General features: G+C 37.2%; 1 long non-coding RNA gene across 4 annotated transcripts in view; it reads right to left on the reverse strand.

Moving 5' to 3' along the window:
* LOC150011211 (uncharacterized) overlaps positions 1 to 14429 on the reverse strand; it is a 112179-nt gene that overhangs the window by 59195 nt on the left and 38555 nt on the right. Inside the window, exons 3-4 of one of the 4 annotated variants that reach the window (XR_016510652.1) lie at positions 2910 to 3109; positions 1527 to 1669 (exon numbers count right to left, since the gene is read on the reverse strand). The exons of the other annotated variants lie outside the window; for them this stretch is intronic. This is a non-coding gene — a long non-coding RNA (uncharacterized LOC150011211). Of the gene's footprint in view, positions 1 to 1526; positions 1670 to 2909; positions 3110 to 14429 lie in introns of those variants that run through there. 4 annotated transcript variants of the gene reach the window in all.

Genomic DNA, 14429 nt, shown 5'->3' on the forward strand with positions numbered 1-14429 from the left:
CTATTGTGATTAGAACCATTCCAAATACAAAGAAAAAATAGTTTTCTTTTTTACTGGGGCTTGTAGGTAGTAAGAACCTTTGTTTCATTTGTAGGTCGCTTTTTTTTTTTTTTTTGCATGCAATTAAAAGTCAAAGCTGACTTTTCAATACAGAGTGGCATGATCCATTCTAACCCTGCAAAGCTTTAATTAACACCTGGCTTTTCTGTCTTTGAGGAGCCAGGAGTTTTGGAGGCAACTGCAAGCCTATTTATTCTTCTCTTGTTTAGCAGAAAGGCTGAAACTTTTTAATGGCCTCGAGACCCAACTGTATGCGCTCAAATGATGTTCTGATTTCATTGACCTGGCAGTTTGCTAGGGATTTTCAACCAGCAAGATGGCTTTTTCTACAGAAAGCCTAATTTCTAAGCAACCCCACACTTCATAAAATACAGGAATTTCAAATTGTACCCTGTAATTAACAAGGCCACCACGAGGCAACACAAAAAGCTAATTACAAAACAGCCTTGATAATATCAGGTCTCCAAAAGACAAGTGAAAAAGCCAGCTCATTAGATAGACATCTGAATTTTTGAAAGTGAGGGTAAAAACATCTAGCTTGTAGGTGACTTTTTCTATCTCGAATATTTGGCATTGATTAGATAAAAGCAAAAAAAGAAAAGGTGGGTTTTTTAATTTTTCATCTTGTATAACAGCTTATAGTTAAGAACAAAAAAAGGTGTTTAATGAATCTTTATCATGGTTTAGAGGCTTCAGTGAACCACACTTAAAACTCAAGCTTTTCTGCATTTTTATTTCATAGACCCTGTGTTACTAGCAGAAAAAGTATCTGATGTGTCAACTTGTGATTTCTAAATTCTCCGTAGTTGAAAAATTTTGAGCTTTTCACATAACCATTAATGTTGTTAATAATGATAATGATCCCAAAAGTATTATTATAAGTAACAATAATGATAATAGAACTAGTGACCATTAGTTGAGCATTTACTAGGTGTGATTACCATGCAAATAGATCCTCTCATTCAATCCTCACAGCCAGTTTAAATAAAGTAAACGCATTTTTTTTCCCCACAATGATAATGAGGGTCAAGGAGGCCAAGAAGCTCATCTAGGTCAGAAAACTAGTAGGTAGTTATGTGAGACTCAAATCCAGGCTTCTCTGAATCTAGTCCCTATTGTTTGAAAGCCATGTGACTTTAACAAAATTCATGATCATTGCAAGACCCAGGACGGTTACTCTCAGATCACACAGCATTTCTGGAGCCTTGTTGAATCAGATTGCACTACTCATATTGACCGAGACAAGCACACCAAACGTTTGCTGATACCCACAAAAAGCAGCCACTTTCTAGAGCTCTGGGCTAATAGTGCTTTATAGATAGATTTTCTGTCCTCGTGGAATTTAGTTCATGAAGAGAAGAATATATTCATGGCAGCCTCATTAATCAGATTGCATGGTTCACCTACACCTAATAAATTTGGATCTAATTGTACGCAAATTGCTTTTCTATTTGAATTATCTTTAAATTATGTTCGGAGAAGAGAAAGAAGAGAATTTCTTCTTAGCTGAGACTGCCTTAAGATTGACTGTTCAGTGTTCAATGGATTCTTCTCCAAACACAACTTCAAAATGGAAAATGAGTAGCTATTTTGTTATTGTCACAGGCAACTAAGTAGAATGAAAAGAAAATAATGTTGGGTTCACAAAGGTCCTACACATAAATTATTACAGGTCTTTTCTTTCAATAGCATGTACCAAACATAGCCAGGTTTCAACAAAATGTTATTTTACTCTTAATTGACAATCATGTATTCTAACCAATTTATCAAATGTACTCCCAGCAAAGATGCTTCCTGTCTGAAGAAAGCTGATGACTGACAACGTTGAAATGCTGGTTGCCAGTTCCAGCACGTGTCGTCCAGGAACCTGTCTAAACTGGAAGTAGTTTACTTATCAGGCCCCCGTTCAGAAGACCTTTTTTCTTGCCCCTGTGTGAACTCTCCTACTGTCAAAGCTGCCTTGTAGCTCAAGAGGCATTAAAATGAGATAAGAGGGGAATCAGCAGCAGCTGGGCTGTACTTCTTGCAGAGTGAAGCACTGTTGAGGTCTAAAAGTGGGAGCACTTCAAAAATAGGAATGAATTAGGTGCAGCTACTAAAAGATGGAGACAGGAATAGGTAATGAGGAGGCCAGAACCCACAGTGAACTTAAGTTTGGAGTATGAATCCCCCACGGCTTGATTTTCTTAAGCATCGAGCAGGACAAAGAACAATAATGAGGAGTGTGAAGGGGGGGCTATTCTTTGCATCCCTGAAATGACTGGGAACAAATGGAATCCAATGATTAACCAAGGGGAGAAATGTAAAATACCCTCCAAAGTGATCTAAGTTTTGATATCTTGTGTCAAGGAATCAGCTCTTTAGTCTTGATTATCTTCAAAATAAGATGGTGAGAAAAGTATTTTTAAGACAGGTTAATTGGCCAACTTCTATGTTTTTTTTTTTTTTTTAATTGCCACCTGCTCTCAAAACACATCACAACCTCATAAATTTTTTTTTCCCTGTAATAAAAAAAGCTGGAAGAAAATATCAAGTAAACTCATTATATGAAGTTCTTTTTTTACCCGATTTTTCCTGTAAGCAGAAACTCAGCTTCAGGCATTAATAGTACTAGAATTAAGTTTCTAGAAATGATGCTAAGAAACAATGACATACAATTAAAACACAGTATTTATAGCAACAGAAGCAATTAACACACCTCAGAAGCAATGGAGAATTAAAATAGCCTTTCCTTTCTTCTCTCTGGAACCAACATTGAAATTGAGCAATTTCTGAAAACCTATTATTAGATTATTATTTTAATTATTCTTCCAGCATTTCAGGGTCACAATGTTAAATGCTTTGTGTACCTGCTTAAGAGGATTTTTGGTAGCATGAGAACCCAAATGCTACCCCAGTCCATTTTCTTTGAATTATAGGAATCTCCAGAGCATATTCTTTTTTACATGGGAAGAGAGTGTGGCTTAAATTTTTCTGCATAATTTTCAAAATCAAATTTAAAAGTTTTCATGAGAGATGATCCTCCCTGGTGGGTGATATGAAGCATAACCTAAGGGGAAACATGAAAATAATTAGCATAAACATATTAGCATATAGATGCCTTTGAAATAATAAACAGTAGAAAACCAAAATGTTCTTATCCCCAAAAGAAAATTATGAGAGAATATAAAATTAACGTACACTTCTCACTGGTCTGAAAGCCAAAGAGACTATTTTCATTTAGTGAAGGGTGAAATGACCAGGGAAATGGGAAAATAACCCCCAAACCAACTCTCCATTGCTCATTATCACAGTATCAACATTCTCTATGTGCCCTTTACCCTCTGCCACTCCTGTTCTCTTTTAAACAGGACACATCCACAGAAAAACAAATAACTTCCTTCTAATTCCTCTAAAAGCCAAACCAAATAAACATATATAATATCCTCTTTTTCTTTTCTTTTCTTCCCTTCTTTTAGGTAACTTTTTGTCTTTCCCTAGATAGCAAGAGAAAGGCTAGGCTTGGTAATTTGATTACCAAGAGGACCTAGGAGCCTCAGTTGAAAAGTGGGCTTAGCATTTGTTAGCAATGGACCCTTAAATACTACTGATTCTTTTTATCCTTCAAATTGATACAGCCTCTCAAGTAGTAAGCCGGCATGTTTTGATGTGATCGGAAGAATATGGTCTTTGAAGTCAACACTCATTTAAAAATCTGATCTGGGTAACCTTGGAAAAGTCCATGAAAACACAATTAGTTTCAGTGTTCTCTTATACAAAATGATAGTGTGGTCTATCTACTTTTCTAGGTTGTGACAGTTAGAGGTTGTGTATATAAACCACCTGGAATATGGTGGATACTCAATAAAGGTGATTCTGGGACTTGGTAAGCTTACTTTCTATGCCTACTTTGCCTATATGTGGATGAATACATGCCCAAAGACAATTAATAGGATTTCCGGTCAAGATGGAGGTGTAGGTAGACATGCTTTGCCTCCCGCACAATCATAAAAAGAGTTACAACCAGATGTCAAAACCAGTAAGACCAGGAACCATCAGAAAATTGAGCTGTATGGACGTTGGACCACCAAGGATTTAAAGAAGCCACATTCCTCCAGATAGGTAGGAGGGGCAGAGTCACAGAGACAGGGAAGATGTGGTGTGGCGTGGAGAGGCAGCAGCTGACCAGATGGTCCCACATTCACGAGTGGTGGATAAAAGTCGGGAGAGATATCTTGGGAGTGATTGATCCCAGCCCCAAGAAGGATCGCACAGCCTAGGGTTCCAGCACCAGGAAGCTAAATCCCCATTACCTTTTGCTGTAAAAACCAGTGAGGGTTGGCAGAGGAAGAAACTGGTGAATTTTTGCCACTTAAAGGGCCTGCATGGACTTAGCACATATGCAAACCCACCTACTTTCAGTTTCTCCACAAGGGCAGCAGCTAGAAGGGTGCCAGTCTCATACAAGAAGTTGGTGAAAGTTACTGGAAATGGAGCGAGTGCCAGGCAAACCTCCAGAAACCAGGCAGAGGCATTATCCCCTCTCCAAGTCCTCTCCTCCCACACAGAGCCACAAAGTGGTAAAGCAGGTGGCCCCACCCTAGAAATTACCTAAGGCTCCACCCCACACAATTTACAGGGCATTTTATGCACAGGCCGTGCTACTAAGACAGTGAGTCAAAGCACAGAAACAAACACAGGGAGGCTGCTAAATTGAATAGACAAAGAAATATGGCCCAAGTGAAAGAACAGAACAAAACCCCAAAAGAAAAACTAAACAAAATGGAGATAGCCAACCTATCAGATGCAGAGTTCAAAACACTGGTGATCAGAATGCTCAGAGAACTCACTGAATATAGCAAAAACATAAAGAAAGAAATGAAGGTTATAGTAAGTCAAATAAAGAAAAACCCACAAGGAACCAACAGTGAAGGGAAGGAAGCTGGGATTCAAATAAACAATTTGGAATGTTAGGAAGAAATAAACATTCAACCAGAACAGGAAGAACATATAAGAATGCAGAAAAATGAGGATAAGCTTAGGAAGCTCTGGGACATCTCCCAATATACTAACATCTGAATCATAGGGATGCCAGAAGGAAAAGAGGAAGAGCAAGAAATTGAAAACTTATTTAGAAAAATAATGAAAGAAAATGTCCTTAATTTGGTGAAGGAAATAGACATACAAGTCTAGGAAGCACAGCGAGTCCCAAACAAATTGGACGCAAAGAGGACAATACTAAGTCACATCATAATTAAAATGCCAAAGATTAAAGATAAAGAATCTTAAAAGCAGCAAGAGAAAAGCAGAGAGCTACCTACAAAGGAGTTCCCATATGACTGTTAGATGATTTTGCCAAAGAAACTTTGCAGGCAAGAAGGAACTGGCAAGAAGTACTCAAAGTGATGAAAAGCAAGGACCTACAACCAAGATTACTCTGTCTGGCAAAGCCAATATTTAGAATGGAAGGGTAGATAAAGTGCTTCCCAGACAAGGTAAAGCTAAAGGAGTCCATCAGCACCAAGCCATTATTATATAAAATGTTAAAGGGACTTATTTAAGAAAAAGAAGAAGATCAAAACTACGAACATTAAAATGGCAACAAATTCACAACTATCAACAACTGAATGTAAAAAGCAAGCTAAGCAAACAACCAGAACAGGAACAGAATCATAGGTAAGGAGATCATTTGGAGGGTTATCAGCTGGGAGGGGGGAGGGGGGAGAATGGGGAAAAGGTATAGGGGTTAAGAAGCACAATCGGTAGGAACAAAATAGACAGAGGGATGTTAAGAATAGTATAGGAAATGGAGAAGCCAAAGAACTTACATGCATGACCCATGGACATGAACTAAGGGGGCGGGTTGTTGCTGGAGGGAAAGTGGGTGACGGCCGGAGAGAGGTAAAGGGTGAAAAATTGGGACAGCTGTAATAGAATAATCAATAAAATATGCTTAAAAAAGATATTTATTAAGGAGATACCACAAAATACAATGTTTTGTTTTGGTGGTATGAGATTATGAAGGTGGTAGTATAAATTGCATTGGAAAAAATAAGGTAAAATATGAAGATCCTTATGGAAATATTTTGTCTCTTGAAGCCAAGAGCAGGGGTTTAATTTTAACTCTGGGGCAACTGACAGAAACCCATGAATATTTTATGTGATTCAGAGGAAGTCAGGATTTGCCAAACACACCTTAAAGTATCTGACACAGGTGAATTCCTTGAACAAGCTCCACGTTACAATGTCAAGACACAGTCAGTGTCTCGATATCTGGATGCCATCTACATTATTTTAGTTCTTTTAATATTTAATTAGTTTTAATATCTGTCAATTCAGCATTTAGAGCACTAAGAATGGGTCCTTTGCTGAAAATATCATTTGATTTTCTCAAGTTGTTTTCAACTTCAAACTTTTGTTTGGTGCTAGTTACTTAGCAAACATTATGTGTGTTGGTTTATGACTTCATTCTCTTTCTGTGGTGCACAGGTCTTAGAACCTATCCCTTAGCATCTAATATCTGCTTTTATGTCAACAATCATATGTCCAACAAATAATATCCATCAAATTCTGGAATGTTTATATTGCCTCATCAATACCTAGCATACAGTTGACACGGTTACGAGATTGGAATGGGGGCGGGAACGAAGAAAGAAAAGCCCTCGCGTGTAAGTTTCCTGGGCAAATATGCTACATAGATGAGTAGATAATCAGCATGTTATTGAGAAAGTTTGGGCTGCTTTGTATGAACACAGGATATTTACTGTATGTTTCCCCTTTTCTGTTTAAACTTAACTCAGTGACCACTGGCCTTGAGACAGACATCATTTGCAGATCATTCCTGTTGAATGTCCTTTGCTGCTCATCTTTTTTACCTGCTAACACTAATAGAGGCCTAGTTTATTGCCCTTTTGGGCCAGTTTTTTAAAAATGTTTAGAAACATACATGCCAGTAAATAAAACCCAAAGCTAGTGTTTCTTTGGCTTCTGGGATCTGAAAATATTTTGGTTGCCTGCATGCCTTCTGAGAATGGTTTCTTCTAGCTATGCCGGGAAAGGGCCAGTCGCACAAATCAAATAAATACAAACGTATACAAAGGTATTCTCAAAGCTCTATCAGTCACAGGATAAGGTAAAACATGTTCTCTTCTGCAATCCAAAGAGGATTTAAGGCTCTAACAATTTGTTCCCATAAGGATATTCGGACTTCTTACAGAATGCTAATGATGGCCAGATGTTTTCAGAGTTTAAAATTATTCGAAGTGAATAGCCAGGCATTGGGCAGCCTGTCTTCTTGCAAACTCTAAAAATCTTTTTTCTGTTTTATTTATGTTCCCAAGCATTCTTCCCAAAGTTTCTTCTTCCAGATCTTGAAGTCTGTTAAGAACTTGATAAAAATAAAAATATACCTTTTAGGTCAACCTCCACTGGTTATTTTTAAAATTCAGGTAGTAGAATTTTTGTCCAATTGTTTTATTTGTGGTCAAAATATATTTTTATTTACTTCCACTGCCACAAAATAGTCAAAGTAACAAAAATTTACTTTGACACAAACATTACCGTGATAAAAACAGACACGAAAGAGTAAATCTTCACACACACACACACACACATACACACACACACCTTTTTCAAATATTCTCAAGGATTAAGAAAATAAGCTAGCAAAAACAGTGATGTTCATCTACCTAAGATATAAGCTCTTCAAGGATGAAGATGACATCTATGATGTGATGTGGACCGAAGTTTTACCACCCCCAAATTTGCCTTTGGGATATTGATTTTAAACTGGTTATTAAGAAACAAAAATTCAGAAAGAAGCTTGAAACCTTCCCCCCCCTTACCTATCTAAAGCAATTCAGATAGAAAACCCGCTTAAAGAAAGGGAGCATCACCTTAGCACCAAACTATAAACTGAGTGTGGCAGACAGGAACAAATCCATCAAAGCTATTGTTGGACCCCGCCCCCCTTTTTGTCCATTGCTTCTGGGTGGCCCAGCAACAATTTATTTATGACATATTTGCACTTTCTCGTCTACCTGTGAATTGACTGTTTTCCCTTTGAAATCCCAAACCCTCTCCTCCCTCTCCTTTGTCCAGAATGGCATATAAACCTCAGAGGCCTAAGGTGGTTTCTGGTATCATATCTTATGGCACCCCTGTATGTACATCCATAATAAATTTTGGATATTTTCTCCTATTATCTTTCTCATGTTAACATAATTATTAACCCAGCCAGAAGAATTTAGAAAGGTGGAAAGAAAGTTATTTTTTTTTGACCCTCCATAGATGGAAAAATAACAATAGTTAATTGATAATAATGATTGAGGCACATCTCTTTCGGTTTCACATAAATCAGCCTCTTCCATTTCCCACTTCCTCTTGTGTCTGCGATGAGTAAGTACTCAGCATTGCACCCACAGATAAGTCTTTCCTGTTATCTGGAATGTTTCGTCACCTTGTGATCTGTTGTTTAAATAAGAAACCGGCACATTCCCATTTCTCATCCTATCCAATGACACAAATAATTTGTAAAACCCATCCATCTATTCTTCAGCTCTAGAACTGTCAAGATTTTGAGTATTGACGTGAAATCATAGTAATGTTGCAGTATTAGAAACATTAATGAGCAGAATTTGTTCATCCTTAGGATTTCTTTCCTCATCACAACCTGGTAACCAAGGTGTCCTTCAGTAGGTAAATGGATAAATAAACTGTGGTACATCCAGACAGTAGAATATTATTCAGTGTTAAAAAGGAACAAACTATGGAGCCATAAAAGGACATAAGGGAATCTCAAATAGACACTACTAAGTGAAAGAAGCTAATCAAAAAGGTTACCTACTCTTTGATTCCAACTATGCGACATTCTGGAATGGGCAAAACTATGAGCACAGAAAAAAGATGCAGTGGTTGCTAGGGGTGGGGAGCAGGGAGAGAGGAATAGGCAGAGCACAAAGATTTTTAAGGCAGTAAAATGTTCTGTATTATATTATAATGGTGGGTATTGTCATTATACATTTGTCCAAACCCAGAGAATGTACAACACCAAGAATGAACTCTAAATTATTGACTATGGATGATTATTATATGTCAATGTAAGTTCATCTTTTGTAACAAATATACCATTATGACGAGTGAAGTTGATAATGGGAATATTTATGCATGTGAGGGCAGAGGGGTATATGGGATATCTCTGTACCTCGCTCTTAATTTTGTTACAAGTTTAAAGCTGCTCTAAAATATTTCATAATCTGCTATATCTCTGGCCTTAGAATATTAAAATCCTGATGAAAAAGCAATATTCCTAGTCCTATTCCCTGATTTACCTATCTGCCTTTTTGCCTTCTAGAAGAGTTGGAAGTCAATGTCTGAAAACCCTTTCCGAAGTTACTAACTAGAGGATAGAGGGGAAGAGACACAGGAGAGAATGTCTACATTTGTTAAGGTCAAGTTCCATGACTCATTAGCTCAAAAAGTCCTTTCCAAAATGTGTTCTCTGAAGGTAGGACATGGCTGCAGGTGTTATTAAAATTTTTATGCTGTGCTAATAATTGCACAAATATCCCATTTATCATTGTGATGTACCATCTGAGAATAAAACTCTTAATCCTAGATCTATCCCACTTTGGCAACATGATTTGTATCCTCTCTACTTGCAATGTCAACTATGAAGGGTTGTGGAAAGAAGAAAACATAAATGAAGTGCCTTATAAGCTATAAAGTACTCTGTAAATATTAATAGTGCTTTTTTGGAGATACTGTTATCATGGTGATGATGATGGTAATGATTGTTAGATGTAAATGAGTTGGTTTCATAATATATAAAAGGGAAGTTATGGGTAAGCAGACTAGAGATTAATTATGAAGTCCAAGAAAATAATATAAACATATGGTTTTGTTTTATCTGACCCAAAATGGGAATAATCATGGTCTTATCCAAAAGATCTTGTGAAAAATTGATTTCTATGATTTTCTTCCAATGTATATAAATATGTTTATAGGTAATTGGTGCCTAATAATAGATGCCATTTATTACCTTTTTAAAATCATGTAATAGTATTGCTAAGCACTTTGCATGAATTATCTCATTCAGGTAGTAGGGGCAAGAATTGATATCCTACCATATTAGGTAATATCAAGATTGTATAGCATATAAATATATACTATATAAAATAAACCAATAGAATTATGTGAGCTCAAAATAAAGCTATTTCATTTTTAAATGGAATTTTATGGAACTGATAAATTCAGGAGAAGAAAGGATGCAGGAAGATTACTTTGGGCTCCTGAACTGATTGCAGGAAGCATCACAGAAATGAATTGGTAAGATAATACCAATGGATGGACAATAGAAAAGGTTTCAGGGAGATAGACAGGTAATTAACATAATTCCCAATTCTAGTGAAGATATGGTCCTTGTGCTATTCTTCTGAAGATGTATCAGCCATTACTGTGTATTCTACATACTGTATACTCCTTGACTACCTATGTATCTGGAGGTTATTTTCAACAAATTTCAGGGAATTTACAATTCTATTTTGGCTTTTCCATTTCTTCTGTGACTCACCTGGGACAAAACCTATACCACTATGGGAGGTCTGTGCTCAGGTATAGAAACTAATCTTTAGTGTAAGCGTAACGAAGCCCAATTGGGCAAGCACATTTGTCGCAATAAGTTCTATAATATATTTTGACCTCAAATCTAAATTTGAGCCTCTGTCACCATGTGCATCGGGAAGAACGAAACTAGAGGAACCATGAGTAAATCAAGACAGAGTCCCCAATACCAATTTTTCCACCCAGCTTGACAATATTCTCTGGGCTTATGAACACATTTCAGCTAGCATTTACCATCTAGTCTGTCTTCTTTTCCCTTTTCCACAGAAGATCAAATAGGTAGGCAATTCATTGAAGAGAGTAACAGAGAATAGGAAAAGTGATTGCCTCTTCAGATTCCTACTTCTCAGCGTTAAATAGGAGTAATCGCCATTGCACCACCAGGGTGAACTGAATAGCATATTTAGTGAGCCAGTCAGAGAAAGACAAGTATCATGTAATTTCAGTCATATGTGAAATCTGATGAACAAAATAAACTAACAAAATAGAAACAGACTCATAGAGAACAGACTGACAGCTGTCAAAGGGGATGGGGGTTGGGAGGCTGGGTGAAAAAGGTAAAGGGATTAAGCAAAAAACAAACAAACAAACAAAAAACCACCCTCATAAATACAGGCAAGAGTATGGTGATAGCCAGAGAGAAAGAGGAGTTGGGGGAGGTACAAGAGGGTAAATGGGCAATCAATGGTGACAGAAGGATACTTGACTTGGAGTGGTGAATGCACAATGATGTATTACAGAACTGTACACCTGAAACCTACATAATTTTATTAACCAATTCACCCCAATAAATTCAATAAAAAATAATATAGCTCCAAACTGATAGATGATTTTTGCTAATTGAAAAGGTGGATAAATTCCTGAGATAATTTGTTTTTAAATCCTGGAAGCCACATTTTAAAATAACATGTGAGATGTAGAAGAGCAGGAAGGTGGCTCTGAATTTTGGCCTCTGTCCTGTCCAAGTATTTGTGCTGCAGATCCCCCATCCATAACATAGGGAGAATAATACCCCCACACTGAAGGTTTTTGAGTGCTTAGAACAGTGCCTGGTACATAGTAAACATTATATAAGCACTAGGCATGATGATGGTCATTATCATCATTATTCACAATTATATGTTCATTATTTAAAAGACAAAAGAAAATTTCCATGTTAGGCTGGTTTTAGTCCAAAGGGGAATTAAATACCATTTCATTATCCAGTCATAGCCAATTTTTAAAAGCAAGTTTAAATTGATGTGAGAGAGACAGAGAGAGGGAAGGAGAGAGCGAGACTGAATTTACAACCTTGGCATACGCCGATGACGCTCTAATGAACTGAGCTACGTGGCCAGGGCCACATCATATTCAATTTATTCATTATCACATAGAGCATGCTTACTATGTGCCAAGCACTATGCAGTATTAAACAAGGCAAAAAAAAAATCACCTGTTTTTATAGAGTTTACATTCTAGGGAAATGACAGACACTGAACCAATTTATAATATAATGTCTGTAGTGATGAGTATGATGGAGAAAACTAAAAGAAGGTTGAAAAAAGCTGTGACTTTTCCTTTGTCCCCACAGTTAGCCACATTTGACAAAACAGCTCACTGCAGGTCCATGCTTTTCCTCTGAAAGGAATTCTCAAGCTGACATTTGAGGTAATGGTTTCACTGAAATCCCAACCATTTGGATGCAACAAAAATAATCTGGCATATGAGCGCATCCAGATAGACATATGTACACTGGTTTTCTGAAATGTAATGTGTATGTAATTTCCCGAATGGCTGGTTGTCACATCCATCTGGTCTTATTTCCATAGCACTTGAATGCACCACGAGGATATAAACCCTAAAAGCTAGAAAACAGAATTTAAATACCCAAACACATATGAGGTGTGTTTTCAAAAGCCGCAGACAAGCGAGCACTGTGGTAACTTCATTAACTTCTCAGCCACAGTTGAGAGTAGCTGAGACTAAGCAGAAAGGCCACAGAACATCAAAGACATTCCACCGGCAGATCTCATTAAGTGGGCTTAAGACGAGCTTGACAAGCTAACGACAAAAATCTAATTTGGAATTTCTGGACATAAGAACCCTGAACAAGTCCAAATACACCAAAACTCTACCATGCGTGCTGTCTCAAAAGGCAATAACCCAGTGTCTATTAGGTCCATGTACTTCATGAATCACAATCCAGGAATGGATGTTACCCTGTTCAGCCACGCTGGATAGGAAATCGTGTTCAATGTGTTTTGGGGGGGCTTTGGGCTCTGGTCCTGTTCAAATTCTACAGATGTTGTAGGTTCCTAAATTAACAGTCGTCTCCAGGGAGATGCTCTTCATGCTCCATACACTGAACAGAAGCGGAATGTAGACACCACACTGCTTAGAAAGTATTTTTGCTACTGTTTTCCCTTTCTCTAAGAGGCTTTTCCTATTTCTGAATTCTTCCAGGCCTTATGGAGTCTGGACCATGTGAGATTGTACTTATTTCCATGCCATTCCAGTTGCTCTAGTTGTGTGTATCTCCATTCCAAACACTTTTACGTCCCTTCAGTGGAAGGAACATTCATTTTCATGAAATAATTAGCACTTGTGAGTGCCCTGCACAGTGGGGAGTGACTTACAAATATTGTGAATCCCTATATCGGTCTTATTGTGATCAACCCTACTTTTCAGAGAAGCACGCTGAAGATTTGCATAATTAGTTAGTGGACCACCAGTGACCTACACCCAGGTCATCTGTTTTCAAAGACCACATTTGAATTCCACTAACCAGTGCAGGGAGAAAGAAATGTTTGTTGAATGAATAAATGCATTACTTAATGTCCGATGAAGAATTTGCCACTTAAACTATAGTGTTGTTGCTAGAAAAGGTATATCATGATATATCTTTTATTAACGATAGTTATTTAAAATCCTTGCAGGTGCCAGGTCTTGTACTCATATTCTTACAGTCCTTTTTGTTATACCTCACAAATACAAGATATTTGTAAGAGTTTTGTTGAGTGAGTGAAATGTTTTTTTACCAATATAAAAAATTAGAAATAGATGCAAAGGCTTCCTTGGGTTATTTTCCCTCTACTGTGACTAGCTCCTTATATGAGAGAATAGATTTTTCTGTAATCTGGCTTCAGGTGCTAATTTCTTAAGAAACCCCTACACTTGTGCCCATGTTTAGACCTCTGGGCCTTTTTCTGGGCCTGAAAGAGACCCAAGTTCCTGGTCCTGGCTTTTCCAAATATAGCCCACCCATTTCCACACAAACCTTTGTAATAACATTAAAAATGACATTGTGTAACTATTGAGAATAATGCAATGAATCAGAATATCTTAATAATGTTTGCTAAGGAAAAACAAATTCTACCCCTGCTGTGAAAACCTGGAGAATGTCTTAAATTTCGTAATGTACTTATTACTGGGCCCTATATGTAAATGTAGTAATATTCACTTGACACATTACTTTTGCCAGTACTGCATGGAGAAAAAGCATTATCAGCTTCTTTTTCCTAAACAGTCTAGAAAAAAGAGTCCAAGTGTATTCTCCTACCTTCATTTCTTCCCTGTCCTTTGGGTAAGTCACTTAACATCTCTGCCAACCCCATTTACAAGGAAAAATATAATGCCACTTGCCCTATCCTGGTACTGTGAAGATTACATATGATACTATGTAAAGAATTATTTTTGAGCTATTCAGTGTTATATAGTTGTAAGAAATTATTAGAAAAGAAAAATGCCAGAAGTTTATATACCACATACCTTGAAAAAACAGGTATTTAATT

This window comes from Furipterus horrens, unplaced genomic scaffold, assembly GCF_987537825.1.
Source record: "Furipterus horrens unplaced genomic scaffold, mFurHor1.1.pri manual_scaffold_4, whole genome shotgun sequence".
NCBI classification, from domain to species: domain Eukaryota; kingdom Metazoa; phylum Chordata; class Mammalia; order Chiroptera; family Furipteridae; genus Furipterus; species Furipterus horrens.